Source organism: Arachis stenosperma, chromosome 7 (assembly GCF_014773155.1).
Source record: "Arachis stenosperma cultivar V10309 chromosome 7, arast.V10309.gnm1.PFL2, whole genome shotgun sequence".
NCBI lineage: Eukaryota > Viridiplantae > Streptophyta > Magnoliopsida > Fabales > Fabaceae > Arachis > Arachis stenosperma.
The window spans coordinates 42,711,831-42,728,323 of record NC_080383.1 but is presented as its reverse complement, the minus strand read 5'-3'; the positions used below and the strand labels follow the sequence as shown (position 1 = coordinate 42,728,323).

Here is a 16,493-nt window from a genome sequence, read left to right as displayed (position 1 = left end):
GATGATTTCTCCATGATGAATTATAGGTGTTTCCATAAGGTTCACCCATGTAATTTACCTCTGCTATTGTAGGGTTCTCAGGATCATAAGCTTCTTCAGAAGCTGCCTCTTTAGTACTGTTGGATGCATTTTGCCATCCATTCAGACTTTGAGAAATCATGTTGACTTGCTGAGTCAACACTTTGTTCTGAGCCAATATGGCATTCAGAGTATCAATTTCAAGAACTTCCTTCTTCTTAAGCGTCCCATTATTCACGGAATTCCTCTCAAAAGTGTACATGAATTGGTTATTTGCAACCATGTCAACAAGTTCTTGAGCTTCTGCAGGCGTTTTCTTTAAGTGAATGGATCCACCTGCAGAATGGTCCAGTGACATTTTAGAAAACTCAAACAGACCATAATAGAATATGTCTAATATGGTCTATTCTGAAAACATGTCAGAAGGACACTTTTTGGTCATCTGCTTGTATCTTTCCCAAGCTTCATAGAGGGATTCACCATCTTTTTGCTTGAAGGTCTGAACATCCACTCTAAGCTTGCTCAATTTTTGAGGAGGAAAGAATTTATCCAAGAAGGCCGTGACCAGCTTATCCCAGGAGTCCAGGCTATCTTTAGGTTGTGAGTCCAACCATGTTCTAGCTCTGTCTCTTACAGCAAAAGGGAAAAGCATGAGCCTATAGACTTCATGATCTACTCCATTCGTCTTTATAGTCTCACAAATCTGCAAGAACTCAGTTAAAAATTGGTAAGGATCTTCAGATGGAAGTCCATGAAACTTGCAGTTCTATTGCATTAGAGCAACTAATTGAGGTTTCAGCTCAAAATTATTTGCTCCAATGGCAGGAATGGAGATGCTTCTTTCATCAAATTTGGACATTGGTTTAGTGAAATCACCTAGCATTCTCCTTGCATTATTGTTGTTGGGTTCGGCTGCCATCTCCTTCTCTCGTTCAAAAATTTCAGAAAGGTTGTCTCTGGATTGTTGTAATTTAGCTTCTCTTAGTTTCTTTTTCAGAGTCCTTTCAGGTTTAGGATCAGCTTCAACAAGAATGCCTTTTTTCTTGTTCCTGCTCATATAGGGAAGAAGAGAACAAGAAAAGAAAGAGGAATCCTCTATGTCACAGTAAAGAGGTTCCTTATTGTTAGTAGAAGAAGAAAGGAATAAAAGTGGAGAATCTAATCATAAGGGTGAGGATAGAGGCAGTGATTGGAGATGAAGAGAGGTGAAGAGAAGTGTTAGTAAATAAATAAATAAATAGAATAAGAGGAGAGATAGAGAATTTCGAAAATAATTTTGAAAAAGTAGTTAGTGATTTTCAAAAATTAAAGATAAGATATAATTAAAATTAAAATTTAAAACAATTAATTAATTAAAAAGAATTTTTGAAAAAGGATGAGATATTTTCGAAAATTAGAGAGAGAGAAGTAGTTAGGTGGTTTTGAAAAAGATAAGAAATAAACAAAAAATTAGTTAGTTGAAAAAGATATTAAAATCAAATTTGAAAAGATAAGAAGATAAGAAGTTAGATAAGATATTTTGAAATCAAATTTTTGAAAAAGATAAATTTTGAAAAAGATATGATAAAAAGATAAGATAAGAAGATATGATAAAAAAGATAGGATTGAAAAAGATTTAATTTTTAAAATTAAAATTAATTACTTAACTAACAAGAAACTAAAAGATATGATTCTAGAATTTAAAGATTGAACCTTTCTTAACAAGAAAGTAACAAACTTCAAATTTTTGAATTAATCACATTAATTGTTAGTGTAATTTCAAAAATTTGAATTAAAATTAAGAAAAAGATTTTGAAAATAATTTTAAAATTTTCGATATTAATAAGATAAAAATGAAAAAGATTTGATTTTTGAAAAAGTTTTGAAAAGATAATATTTTTAAAATTGAAAATTTGACTTGACTTGTAAGAAACAACTAATTTTTAAAAATTTTTGACTAAGTCAACTCAAATTTTCGAAAATTAGGATAGAAATAAGGAAAAGATATTTTTTTATTTTTGAATTTTTGATGATGAGAGAGAAAAACATAAAAATGACTCACAACATGAAAATTATGAATCAAAACTCATGATGCATGCAAGAACACTATGAATGTCAAGATGAACACCAAGAACACTTTTGAAGATCATGATGAACATCAAGAACATAATTTTGAAAAAATTTTGATGCAAAGAAAACATGCAAGACACCAAACCTAGAAATCTTTAATGCATGGACTCTAACAAATGAAAAATGCATATGAAAAACAACAAACAACACAAAATAAGAAAACATCAAGATCAAACAAGAAGACTTGTCAAGAACAACTTGAAGATCATGAAAAACACCATGAATGCATGAATTTTCAAAAAATGCAAGAAAATTTTTTTAAAGCATGCAATTGATACCAAACTTAAAATTTGACTCAAGACTCAAACAAGAAACACAAAATATTTATGATTTTTATGATTTTATGATTTTTTTTGTATTTTTATTATTTTTTTCGAAAATATTCTTTAGAAAAACGAAAATAAAGAAAAAAATTTTTTTGAAAACTTTTTGATAAGAAAATTACCTAATCTGAGCAACAAGATGAACCGTTAGTTGTCCATACTCGAACAATCACCGGCAACGGCGCCAAAAACTTGGTGGACGAAATTGTGATTCGTACTCTTTATTGTTGTATGGAATTAATTCCCTGATAATGGCTCCAAAAACTTGATGCTCAATATCATGGTGTCTAAAATTTAATTCACAACTTAGCACAACTAACCAGCAAGTGCACTTGGTCGTCCAAGTAATACCTTACGTGAGTAAGGATCGATCCCACGGAGATTGTTGGTATGAAGCAAGCTATGGTCATCTTGTAGATCTCAGTCAGGCGGATAATAATTGGTTATGGAAAATATAAAGAGATACTTGCTTAAATAACAAAAGATAGAAATACTTATGTAAATTAATGGTGGAAATTTCAGATAAGCGTATGGAGATGCTTGTCCCTGTTGAATCTCTGCTTTCCTACTGCTTTCATCCAATCCTTCTTACTCCTTTCCATGGCAAGCTGTATGTAGGGCATCACCATTGTCAATGGCTACATCCTATCCTCTCAGTGAAACTGATCCAAATGCTCTATCACAGCACGGCTAATTATCTGTCGGTTCTCAATCAGGTTGGAATAGAATCCTGTGATTCTTTTGCGTCTGTCACTAACGCCCAGCCTTCAGGAGTTTGAAGCTCGTCACAGTCATTCAATCCCGGAATCCTACTCGGAATACCACAGACAAGGTTAGACTTTCCAGATTCGCATGAATGCCGCCATCAATTCTAGCTTATACCACGAAGATTCTGATTAAGGAATCCAAGAGATATGCGCCCGGCCTAAGGTAGAACAGAAGTGGTTATCATTCACACGCGTTCATAGGTGAGAATGATGATGAGTGTCATGGATCATCACATTCATCAAGTTGAAGTGCAACGAATATCTTAGAACAGGAATAAATCGAATTGGATAGAAAATAATAGTAATTGCATTGAAACTTGAGGTACAGCAGAGCTCCACACCTTTAATCTATGGTGTGTAGAAACTCCACCATTGAAAATACATAAGTGAAAGGTCCAGGCATGGCCGAATGGCCAGCCCCCATGATCTAAGAACTAATCGTCCAAAGATGTGGTCAAAAGACGACAAATACACTAGTAAAAAGTTCTATTTATACTAAACTAGCTACTAGGGTTTACAGAAGTAAGTAATTGATGCATAAATCCACTTCCAGGGCCCACTTGGTGTATGTTTGGGCTGAGCTTGATCTATCCACGAGCTGAGGCTTCTTTGGAGTTAAACGCCAAGTTGTAATGTGTTTTGGGCGTTCAACTCCGGTTCGTGACGTGTTTCTGGCATTTGACTCCAGACAGCAACATGGAACTGGCGTTGAGCGCCAGTGTACGTCGTCTAATCACAAATAAAGTATGAACTATTATATATTTCTGGAAAGCTCTGGATGTATACTTTCCAACGCCGTTGAGAGTGCGCCATTTGGAGTTCTGTAGCTCCAGAAAATCCATTTTAAGTGCAGGGAGGTCAGATTCCAACAGCATCAGCAGTCCTTTGTCAGCCTCCTATCAGAGTTTTGCTCAAGTCCCTCAATTTCAGCCAAAAAATACCTGAAATCACAGAAAAACACAAACTCATAGTAAAGTCCAGAAATGTGAATTTAGCATAAAAACTAATGAAAACATCCCTAAAAGTAACTAGATCATACTAAAAACTACCTAAAAATAATGCCAAAAAGCGTATAAATAATCCGCTCATCAATCACACAAAGCTTTCTCAATTGGCATGTTCCCAATTGTTCCGGGGGTTACCTGAAACTGTAGGTCGATCTCGGTCGAGATCTTCTGTGTTGGTCGGAGCCGATGCGTCCGGCAGGTGTATAGCGGCCGGAGCTGGTGTGTCCGACTTGTTGGACTTGGTAATGGTGCTGATCCTTCGTCCCCGGAGGGTGGGGGGTACCTGCAAGGGACTCCGATGCTTATGTTAGCAAGGGTATTAAGCAGGTATTGAGTAGAATCAGAATATGTGTTATACCTGGGTGCTCCAATGTATTTATAATGGTGAGATGTGGCCTTCTGTGGATAAGATAAGTTAGTTATCTTATCTTATCTTTATCTTATCTTTAAGTGAAGTCATCTTATCTTCAAGGGAACCGCCCTTCTCTCTGTAGGCTTTGGGTTGCCTTAGGATTTGGGGCGTGTTCCTCTATTTGGGCCCTTCTCTGGGCTTTCCTGGGGACTTGACTGAGCTCTTTGGAAAGAGGTCGGGTTGTCCTGATCTGAAGAGGTCGGTCGCTTTGTCTGACGAACATCCCGGGTCAGACATCTCGACCCAGGGTATGAACAGTGTCCCTGCTTGAGCTCGGTCTTTCTGTTGAGGTCGAGTTTTTGTCTTCGGTCCTTTCATGATGAAGCCGAACTCAAGCATTTTGTCGATTTCTTCTTTTTGTAGAATCTTTTTGAATGTAGAACGTTTTCCTCTAATGGCACGCGCTTTTATATCAGCGCTTTGCTTTTGGGGAACGTGAAAGGGTTTAATACCTTCATTAATTGGTATTAATTGCCCCGTTTTCTCCTGGCTTTTATTTTGAATTTTCTCGATCAAAAACGATTTCTCTTCTTCGCTCTTCTTCGTAACTTTTCCCTTTACTCTCTCATTTTCTGTTTCTTTCGTAACTTCTTCCTGCAACGTCTGTTCTATCATTGCTCTCTGTGGAAGAGGGGTGATTCCCAGATTTTCTCCTTCTATCTTTGCGGTTTCTCGCTTTCGAGGGGTGGCTTTGTTGCTTCTGTTCTTCGGCCTTCTTTCAAGGTTTTTCTTCTATTTCTCCAGGTAAGATTTTTCTTCCTCTGTCCCTTTTATATGTTGGTAGAAAGTTTTGAATTTTGCTCGGGGAAAGTTGGGATCTTTCTGTTTTTACCATGCCTGATTGTTTGCGTGTTCTGGAATTTTCTTTGTTTTTTGGTGTGAGTCTTTTGCTTTTCTCGTTGCTTGAATCTTTTCTTAGGGCTTTTGCATGTTTTCGCCGCTTCTGGTTGCGCCTTTGATGATGATTTTTGCTTGATTCTGAAAAAGTTTGCATCTTTGGTGATTTTCTGCTTGGCATTTTTGATGTTTTGACGATACTTTTTGCTGATAGGTTGTAGAAAAGGTGGTGACTTTGTGTTGTTGTTTTTACTTCTTTTGCTTCCTTTGAGACTTTATTTTCTTTCTGATGAGTGCCGAGGCGTAAGCTGTAGAGATTTCATGAATCCTTGCTCTGTTACTGCCTCCAAAGGATGCCCCAGGATTTTGGTTTGGATCTTGGGGCTTTCCTTTTTTGTTCATCCGTCGAGTTGTTTTTGCCCCTTGTCCGAGATGCTTTGTAGTAACCTTATTTTCTTTTCTTGCTTGTAGGATTAGTTGGCCTCATGTCTTCTCGCAATAATATTGTAAAGATGTCGTCCAGAGTTCCCGAGGGGATGTCCGACTGGCTGGACTCCCTTGTTTTGTTGTGTGTTTCTGTTGTGGATGCTAAGTTTTGCACAGAACTGAGGAAGCGCCACAGGATTTATGGTAACAATGCCCGTGAGAAGGATTACGAGCTTGTTGCCCCTGATTCTGACGAGAGAGTTTGCTTTCCGACTTCTGTTGAGGGAGAGCGTCCGTTCTTTTATGCTTACGAATACTTTTTCAGTCAGCTGAACGTTTCTTTTCCTTTTACTGCTTTTGAGACCGACCTGTTGTGGTCGTATAATATTGCTCCATCCCAGCTTCACTCCAATTCCTGGGGTTTTATAAAAATTTTTCAACTTCTCTGCCATGAACTAGATGTAACACCTTCCCAGACTTTGTTTCTTTACTTGTTTATTTCTGCCAAGCCTGGCGGTTCTTCAAAAAAGAAAGCTTCTTGGGTTTCTTTCCGGTCCGCCCAGGGCCATAAAGTGTTTGCGATGTATGATGAGTCCTTTAAGGATTTCAAGAACTACTTTTTTAAAGTTCGAGCTGTTGAGGGGGCCCATCCCTTTTTTCTTGATGAAAATGACGAGCCCACCTTCCCCCTAGAGTGGCAGAAGGATGTAAGAGTGTCTCCCTACACTTGGGAGATGCTTGATGATGTTGAACGCGCTTTTGTAGTTGTTCTTGAGGATCTCTGGGGGAAACCACCTCATCTTGATACAAAAAGATTTTTGAATGATCCGTCCTTGGTTCAGACTGCTTTGGGTATTTATTTGTCTATTTGCCTGGCTTGTTTCTATACTTATTTCCTTTTTCTTCCACTTTTGTGACTCTTTGTCGTGGCTGTTTTTGTGTTTGTAGAGATGTCAAAGAACAACGACTCTATGAAGGCCTTCAAAAGGGAAAAGAAGGCGACTGCTGCCCTGAACATCTCGGCCAAGGTGGCCGGCGAGGGATCTTCACAGGTTCCCGTGAAGCCTCCTGTGTCGAGTTCCCTTGGACCGAGGAAAGTAATTCCTACTCCTCGGTTTCATTAGGTCGATCCTCCTCAGACTTCTGCCGCTGCTTCTGGTGTCCCTCCTTTGAAAAAGCAAAAAACATCCGAGCCTTTTAACTTGGATGCCCCGGACTTTGATGCCATCGAGTTTGTTGACCATCAAATTGCCCCTTATGGTGGGCTTTCCATGGACAACGTGTCTCTTCTTCAGCATTTGGATTTTATCACTAAAAATAGCGTGAAGATGGCTCATATGGGTGCAGCTATTTTCCAAACAGTTCAGGGGATTCCGATTCATGCCACCAAATCTTTTATGGAGGAAGCCAAGTCAGAATTTGATCGAATCAAGGGTCTAAAGGAGGAGTTGGAGGTGAAGTTGGCAAAGGTGGAGAAAGAGCTGGAGGGTGAGAAGGCTAGCTCTATTGCCCTTGCTGCTTCTTTGAAACTGGCTGAGGACATGGCACTGAAACACAAGGATAGCTATGTCTTGGCTTATAGGGAGTTGATGCGTCTCCGGGATGATTTGGAGACTGCTCGGGTTAATTATGGTGAGCTTCAGGGTCATCTGGTGGGTAGCGTGACTGTCGCCTCCGAGAACCTGATGGAGCAGTTCCGAATTGTCGCTCCTGATGCCGACTTGACTCTCATCAGTCTGGACAATGTTGTGAGGGATGGTAAGATTGTCCCTGATGACCAGGATGATGATGATGCTGATCCTCCTCCAGTGCCTTCTCTCAAGGTGTCGACCTCCTCGGTTCCTCCCGTTACGTCTGATCCGGATTGCCAGATCCTGAATCGGGATGATGGAACTGTAGATGCTGTGCCCCTTCAGACTCGTCCTCCTTCTCCTTGTCCTGATGATGCCAAGAAGGCTCCTGATGCTTGCCGATCTCTTTCTAGATATTTGTGCAATTGGCCCGGCTTGTGGGCTCTTTAAAACTGTTTGTTTTGTTGACGGTTTCTAGTTGCTTATTTTAGTAACTTTATTTTTAAAAAATAAAAAGTAGCTCGCTATTTTTAGTAGGTGTTGATAGCCGCCGACGCTCTTATAACTTTGTGGATTATATGAAGGTTTTTTACTTGTTTTCTCTTCTGCTTTCTGAGAATGCTGGAACCTGGTAGCTCGTCCTCTTGGGATTGCCTTGTTTATGGCTTGGATCCTTTGAGTTTGTGCTTTATGGGTCCAACTTGTTTTTTGGTGGTTCTTTTGCGCTGGTCCCCCTTTAAGTTATTTCTATAATCCTCTTTTTTGGATCTTTGTTAGATCTCTTTCAGGGATTACTTTGATAACTTTTTAGTGGTAGGAGTCCGACTTGGTTATGTCGGTCTCCTTTAAGCTATTTTTTGTAGTCCTCTTTCTTGGATCTTTGTCAGATCTCTTTCAAGGACTACTTGTATAACTTTTTTAGTGGTAGGAGTCCGACTTGGTTATATCGGTCACCTTTAAGTTATTTTTTGTAGTCTTCTTTCTTGGATCTTTGTGAGATCTCTTTCAGGGACTACTTGTATAACTTTTTAGTGGTAGGAGTCCGACTTGGTTATATCGGTCTCCTTTAAGTTATTTTTTGTAGTCCTCTTTCTTGGATCTTTGTCAGATCTCTTTCAGGGACTACTTGTATAACTTTTTAGTGGTAGGAGTCCGACTTGGTTATATCGGTCTCCTTTAAGTTATTTTTTGTAGTCCTCTTTCTTGGATCTTTGTCAGATCTCTTTCAGGGACTACTTGTATAACTTTTTTGCTTTGGGCTAACTTTGTTATGTCAAGCCCTTCTAAGTTAAAGTAATCCTCTTTAATAGGGTTGGCCAGACCTCTTTCCAGGGTTTACTTATAACTTGGGTTGACTTGGTTCGACTTCTTAACGTTCGACCATTCCTTAAGTTATTATTTTAGCGATCCGTAAGACCTCGTTGGTGCACGAAATTGTGATCACTACTTTTCACAACTCAAATAATCCCTAGTAATGGCCCCAAAGACTTGGTGCTCAATACCATGGCATAAACACAACTTCGCACAACTAACCAGCAAGTGCACTGGGTCGTCCAAGTAATAAACCTTACGCGAGTAAGGGTCGATCCCACGGAGATTGTTGGTATGAAGCAAGCTATGGACACCTTGTAAATCTCAGTCAGGCAGACTCAAATGGTTATGGATGATATATGAATAAAACATAAAGATAAAGATAGAGATACTTATGTATTCCATTGGTGAGAATTTCAGATAAGCGAATGGAGATGCTTTGTCCCTTCTGTCTCTCTGCTTTCCTACTATCTTCATCCAATCCTTCTTACTCCTTTCCATGGCAAGCTTATGCAAGGGTTTCACCGTTGTCAGTGGCTACCTCCCATCCTCTCAGTGGAAATGTTCAACGCACCCTGTCACGGCACGGCTATCCATCTGTCGGTTCTCGATCATGTCGGAATAGAATCAAGTGATTATTTTGCGTCTGTCACTAACGCCCCACAATCGCGAGTTTGAAGCACGTCACAGTCATTCAATCATTGAATCCTACTCAGAATACCACAGACAAGGTTTAGACCTTCCGGATTCTCTTGAATGCCGCCATCAATTCTAGCCTATACCACGAAGACTCTGATCTCACGAAATGGCTGGCTGGGTTGTCAGGCGAGCGCTCGGTTGTCAGGCAATCAACCATGCGTCGTGTATCAGGAATCCAAGAGATAAACATTAGAGCCTTGTTGCTTGTAGAACGACAGTGGTTGTCAATCACGCGTTCATAAGTGAGAATGATGATGAGCGTCACATAATCATCACATTCATCATGTTCTTGAGTGCGAATGAATATCTTGGAATAAGAACAAGCTGAATTGAATAGAAGAACAATAGTAATTGCATTAATACTCGAGGTACAGCAGAGCTCCACACCCTAATCTTTGGTGTGTAGAAACTCCACCGTTGAAAATACATAAGAACAAGGTCTAGGCATGGCCGTGAGGCCAGCCCCATGATCTAAGATAGCATAAGACTAAAGATAGCTACCCCGATTCCAAGACATCAAATACAATAGCAAAAGGTCCTACTTATAGGGAACTAGTAGCTTAAGAATTACAAAGATGAGTAAATGACATAAAAATCCACTTCCGGACCCACTTGGTGTGTGCTTGGGCTGAGCATTGAAGCATTTTCGTGTAGAGACTCTTCTTGGAGTTAAACGCCAACTTTTATGCCAGTTTGGGCGTTTAACTCCCACTTTGGTGCCAGTTCCGGTGTTTAACGCTGGGAATTCTGAGGGTGACTTTGAACGCCGATTTGGGCCATCAAATATTGGGCAAAGTATGGACTATCATATATTGCTGGAAAGCCCAGGATGTCTACTTTCCAACGCCGTTGAGAGCGTGCCAATTGGGCTTCTGTAGCTCCAGAAAATCCACTTCGAGTGCAGGAAGGTCAGAATCCAACAGCATCTGCAGTCCTTTTCAGTCTCTGAATCAGATTTTTGCTCAGGTCCCTCAATTTCAGCCAGAAAATACCTGAAATCACAGAAAAATACACAAACTCATAGTAAAGTCCAGAAAAGTGAATTTTAACTAAAAACTAATAAAAATATACTAAAAACTCAACTAAATATACTAAAAACATACTAAAAACAATGCCAAAAAGCGTACAAATTATCCGCTCATCACAACACCAAACTTAAATTGTTGCTTGTCCCCAAGCAACTGAAAATCAAATAAGATAAAAAGAAGAGAATATGCAATGAACTCCAAAAACATCTATAAAGATCAGTATTAATTAGATGAACGGGGCTTTTAGCTTTTTGCCTCTGAACAGTTTTGGCATCTCACTTTATCCTTTGAAATTCAGAATGATTGGCTTCTTTAGGAACTCAGAATCCAGATAGTGTTATTGATTCTCCTAGTTAAGTATGATGGTTCTTGAACACAGCTACTTTATGAGTCTTGGCCGTGGCCCAAAGCACTCTGTCTTCCAGTATTACCACCGGATACATACATGCCACAGACACATAATTGGGTGAACCTTTTCAGATTGTGACTCAGCTTTGCTAGAGTCCCCAATTAGAGGTGTCCAGGGTTCTTAAGCACACTCTTTTTACCTTGGATCACGACTTTAACCGCTCAGTCTCAAGTTTTCACTTGACACCTTCACGCCACAAGCACATGGTTAGGGACAGCTTGGTTTAGCCGCTTAGGCCAGGATGTTATTCCTGTAGGCCCTCCTATCCACTGATGCTCAAAGCCTTGGATCCTTTTTATTACCTTTGCCTTTTGGTTTAAAGGGCTATTGGCTTTTTCTGCTTACTTCTTTTTCTCTTCTATTTTTTTCATTTTTCTCCTTCTTTTTTTTTCTTTTTTTTGTATTCACTGCTTTTTCTTGCTTCAAGAATCATTTTTGTGATTTTTCAGATCCTCAGTAACATGTCTCCTTTTTCATCATTCTTTCAAGAGCCAACAACTTTAACATTCATGAACCACAAATTCAAAAGACATATGCACTGTTTAAGCATGCATTCAGAAAACAAAAGTATTGCCACCACATCAATATAATTAATCTGTTATAAAATCTGAAATTCATGCAATTCTTTTCTTCTTTCAATTAAGAACAAATTTTTTTTATTCAAGAAAGGTGATGGATTCATAGGACATTCATAACTTTAAGGCATAGACACTAATGATCATAAGGCATAAACGTGGATAAACATAAAGCATAATTTTCGAAAAAACAGAAAAATAAAGAACAAGGAGATTAAAGAACGGGTCCACCTTAGTGATGGCGGCTTGTTCTTCCTCTTGAAGGTCTTATGGAGTGCTTGAGCTCCTCAATGTCTCTTCCTTGTCTTTGTTGCTCCTCTCTCATGATTCTTTGATCTTCTCTAATTTCATCGAGGAGGATGGAATGTTCTTGGTGCTCCACCCTTAGTTGTCCCATGTTGGAACTCAATTCTCCTAGGGAGGTGTTGATTTGCTCCCAATAGTCTTGTGGAGGAAAGTGCATCCCTTGAGGCATCTCAGGGATTTCATGATGAGTGGGATCTCTTGTTTGCTCCATCCTTTTCTTAGTGATGGGCTTGTCCTCATTAATGAGGATGTCTCCTTCTATGTCAACTCCTACTGAATAACAGAGGTGACAAATGAGATGAGGAAAGGCTAACCTTGCTAAGGTAGAGGACTTGTCCGCCACCTTATAGAGTTCTTGGGCTATAACCTCATGAACTTCCACTTCTTCTCCAATCATGATGCTATGAATCATGATGGCCCGGTCTAGAGTAACTTCAGACCGGTTACTAGTGGGAATGATTGAGCGTTGGATAAACTCCAACCATCCCCTAGCCACGGGCTTAAGGTCGTGCCTTCTTAATTGAACCGGCTTCCCTCTTGAATCTCTCTTCCATTGGGCGCCCTCTTCACAAATGTCAGTGAGGACTTGGTCCAACCTTTGATCAAAGTTGACCCTTCTTGTGTAAGGATGTTCATCTCCTTGCATCATGGGCAAGTTGAATGACAACCTCACATTTTTCGGACTAAAATCCAAGTATTTCCCCCGAACCATTGTAAGCCAATTCTTTGGGTCCAGGTTCACACTTTGATCATGGTTCTTGGTGATCCATGCATTAGCATAGAACTCTTGAACCATTAAGATTCTGACTTGTTGAATGGGGTTGGTGAGAACTTCCCAACCTCTTCTTCGAATCTCATGTCGGATCTCCGGATATTCACTCTTTTTGAGTTTGAAAGGGACCTCGGGGATCACCTTCTTTAAGGCCACAACTTCATAGAAGTGGTCTTGATGCACCCTTGAGATGAATCTCTCCATCTCCCATGACTCGGAGGTGGAAGCTTTTGCCTTCCCTTTCCTCTTTCTAGAGGTTTCTCTGGCCTTGAATGCCATAAGTGGTTATGGAAAAACAAAAAGCAATGCTTTTACCACACCAAACTTAAAAGGTTTGCTCGTCCTCGAGCAAAAGAAGAAAGAAGAGAGTAGAAGAAGAAGAAATGGGTGAATGGGTGAAGAAGAGAGAGGGTGGTGGGGTAGGTGGTGATCCTGTGGGGTCCACAGATCTTGATGTGTCAAGGAAAATTCAACCCTGCACCAAGTGGCGTGCAAAAATGCACTTCATGCCAATTCTGGCGTTAAACGCCGGGCTAGTGCCCATTTCTGGCGTTTAACGCCAGCTTCTTGCCCTTTTCTGGCGTTTAACGCCAGTCTGGTGCCCCTTTCTGGCGTTAAACGCCCAGAATGGTGCCAGGCTGGGCGTTAAACGCCCAACTGCTATCCTTACTGGCGTTTAAACGCCAGCAAGGCCCTCCTCCAGGGTGTGCTGTTTTTCTTCGTGTTTTTCATTCTGTTTTTGCTTTTGTAATTGATTTTGGGACTTCTCATGATCATCAACCTACAAAAAAACATAAAATAACAAGGGAAATAGATAAAATATAACATTGGGTTGCCTCCCAACAAGCGCTTCTTTAATGTCAGTAGCTTGACAGAGGGCTCTCATGGAGCCTCACAGATACTCAGAGCAATGTTGGAACCTCCCAACACCCAACTTAGAGTTTGAATGCGGGGGTTCAACACCAAACTTAGAGTTTGGTTGTGGCCTCCCAACACCAAACTTAGAGTTTGACTGTGGGGGCTCTGTTTGGCTCTGATTTGAGAGAAGCTCTTCATGCTTCCTCTCCATGGTGACAGAGGGATATCCTTGAGCCTTAAACACAAAGGATTCCTCATTCACTTGAATGATCAATTCTCCTCTGTCAACATCAATCACAGCCTTTGCTGTGGCTAGGAAGGGTCTGCCAAGGATGATGGATTCATCCATGCACTTCCCAGTCTCTAAGACTATGAAATCAGCAGGGATGTAATGGTCTTCAATCTTCACCAAAACATCCTCTACAAGTCCATAAGCTTGTTTTCTTGAGTTGTCTGCCATCTCTAGTGAGATTCTTGCAGCTTGTACCTCAAAGATCCCTAGCTTCTCCATTACAAAGAGAGGCATGAGGTTTACACTTGACCCTAAGTCACACAGAGCCTTCTTGAAGGTCATGGTGCCTATGGTACAAGGTAGTGAAAACTTCCCAGGATCTTGTCTCTTTTGAGGTAATTTCTGCCTAGACAAGTCGTCCAGTTCTTTGGTGAGCAAAGGAGGTTCGTTCTCCCAAGTCTCATTACCTAATAACTTGTCATTTAGCTTCATGATTGCTCCAAGGTACTTAGCAACTTGCTCTTCAGTGACATACTCATCCTCTTCAGAGGAAGAATACTCATCAGAGCTCATGAACGGCAGAAGTAGATCAAATGGAATCTCTATGGTCTCAGTGTGATCCTCAGATTCCCATGGTTCCTCATTAGGGAACTCATTGGAGGCCAGTGGACGCCCATTGAGGTCTTCCTCAGTGGCGTTCACTGCCTCTCCTTCCTCTCCAAATTCGGCCATGTTGATGGCTTTGCACTCTCCTTTTGGATTTTCTTCTGTATTGCTTGGAAGAGTACTAGGAGGGAGTTCATTAATTTTCTTGCTCAGCTGTCCCACTTGTGCCTCCAAATTCCTAATGGAGGACCCTGTTTCAGTCATGAAACTTTGAGTGGTTTTGATTAGATCAGAGACCATGGTTACTAAGTCAGAGTGGCTCTGCTTAGAATTCTCTGTCTGTTGCTGAGAAGATGATGGAAAAGGCTTGCCATTGCTAAACCTGTTTCTTCCACCATTATTGTTGTTGAAACCTTGTTGAGGTCTCTGTTGATCCTTCCATGAGAGATTTGGGTGATTTCTCCATGAAGAATTATAGGTGTTTCCATAGGGTTCTGCCATGTAATTCACCTCTTCCATTGAAGGGTTCTCAGGATCATAAGCTTCTTCTTCAGATGAAGCATCCTTAGTACTGCCTGGTGCATTTTGCATTCCAGACAGACTTTGAGAAATCAAATTGACTTGCTGAGTCAATATCTTGTTCTGAGCCAGTATGGCATTCAGAGTATCAATCTCAAGAACTCCTTTCTTCTGATTTGTCCCATTGTTCATAGGATTCCTTTCAGAAGTGTACATGAATTGGTTATTTGCAACCATTTCAATGAGCTCTTGAGCTTCTGTAGGCGTCTTCTTCAGATGAAGAGATCCTCCAGAAGAGCTATCCAAAGACATCTTGGACAGTTCAGACAGACCATCATAGAAAATACCTATGATGCTCCATTCAGAAAGCATGTCAAAGGGACATTTTCTGATTAATTGTTTGTATCTTTCCCAAGCTTCATAGAGGGATTCTCCTTCCTTCTGTCTGAAGGTTTGGACTTCCACTCTAAGCTTACTCAATTTTTGAGGTGGAAAGAACTTTGCCAAGAAGGCATTGACTAGCTTTTCCCAAGAGTTCAGGCTGTCTTTAGGTTGTAAGTCCAACCATATTCTAGCTCTGTCTCTTACAGCAAAAGGGAATAGCATAAGTCTGTAGACCTCAGGGTCAGCCCCATTAGTCTTGACAGTGTCACAGATTTGCAGGAACTCAGCTAAAAACTGATGAGGATCTTCCAATGGAAGTCCATGGAACTTGCAATTCTGTTGCATTAGAGAAACTAATTGAGTCTTAAGCTCAAAGTTGTTTGCTCCAATGGCAGGGATAGAGATGCTTCTCCCATAGAAGTCGGGAGTAGGTGCAGTAAAGTCACCCAGCACCTTCCTTGCATTGTTGGCATTGTTGTTGTTTTCGGCTGCCATGTTTTCTTCTTCTCTGAAGATTTCTGTTAGGTCCTCGGAGAGTTGTGCCTTAGCTTCTCTTAGCTTTCGCTTCAAGGTCCTTTCAGGTTCAGGGTCAGCCTCAACAAGAATGCCTTTGTCTTTGTTCCTGCTCATATGAAAGAAAAGAGAACAAGAAAATGTGGAATCCTCTATGTCACAGTATAGAGATTCCTTGAGGTGTCAGAGGAACAGAAAAATAGAAGAAAGAGGTAGAAGAATTCGAACTTAGTGAGATAGAGTTCGAATTGTGCATTGAGGAGGAGTGATACTCCATAAATAGAAGGATGTGAGAAGAGGTGAAGAGATTTTTCGAAAATTAATTAAAAAGATTTTAAAAACATTTTGAAAAAGATTTTGAAGAAGATATGATTGAAAACTTTTTTTTTTTTGAAAAATATGTGATTAAAAAGATATGATTGAAAAACAATTTAAAAAGATTTCATTTTAAAAATTAATGACTTGCCTAACAAGAAAATATATGATTCAAACATTAAACCTTTCTCAACAGAAAAGGCAACATACTTGAATTGTTCAATCAAATCATTAATTGTTAGCAAGTATCTTTGAAAAAGGAAAGAAATTGATTTTGAAAAAGATTTGATTGAAAAGATTTGATTTGAAAAAGATTTGATTTTGAAAAACTTTGAAAACTTGAAAAAAAATTTGCATTAAAAACAGAATCTTCCCTCTTGTGCCATCCTGGCGTTAAACGCCCATAATGGTGCACATTCTGGCGTTTAACGCCCAATGCTCTACCTTTTTGGGCGTTAAACGCCCAGCCAGGCACCCTGGCTGGCGTTTAAACGCC

General features: G+C 40.1%; 2 non-coding genes across 2 annotated transcripts; both read left to right on the top strand.

Annotated features, from left to right (window-relative positions):
• The first annotated feature begins 434 nt into the window (after positions 1-434).
• On the top strand, positions 435-538 carry LOC130942640 (small nucleolar RNA R71). Its single transcript, XR_009071205.1, has one exon. It is a non-coding gene; the product is annotated as a small nucleolar RNA R71 (small nucleolar RNA).
• A 14,613-nt stretch (positions 539-15,151) lies between these two features.
• Positions 15,152-15,259, top strand: LOC130942506 (small nucleolar RNA R71). The gene has a single exon (XR_009071073.1). It is a non-coding gene; the product is annotated as a small nucleolar RNA R71 (small nucleolar RNA).
• The last annotated feature ends 1,234 nt before the right edge of the window (positions 15,260-16,493 follow it).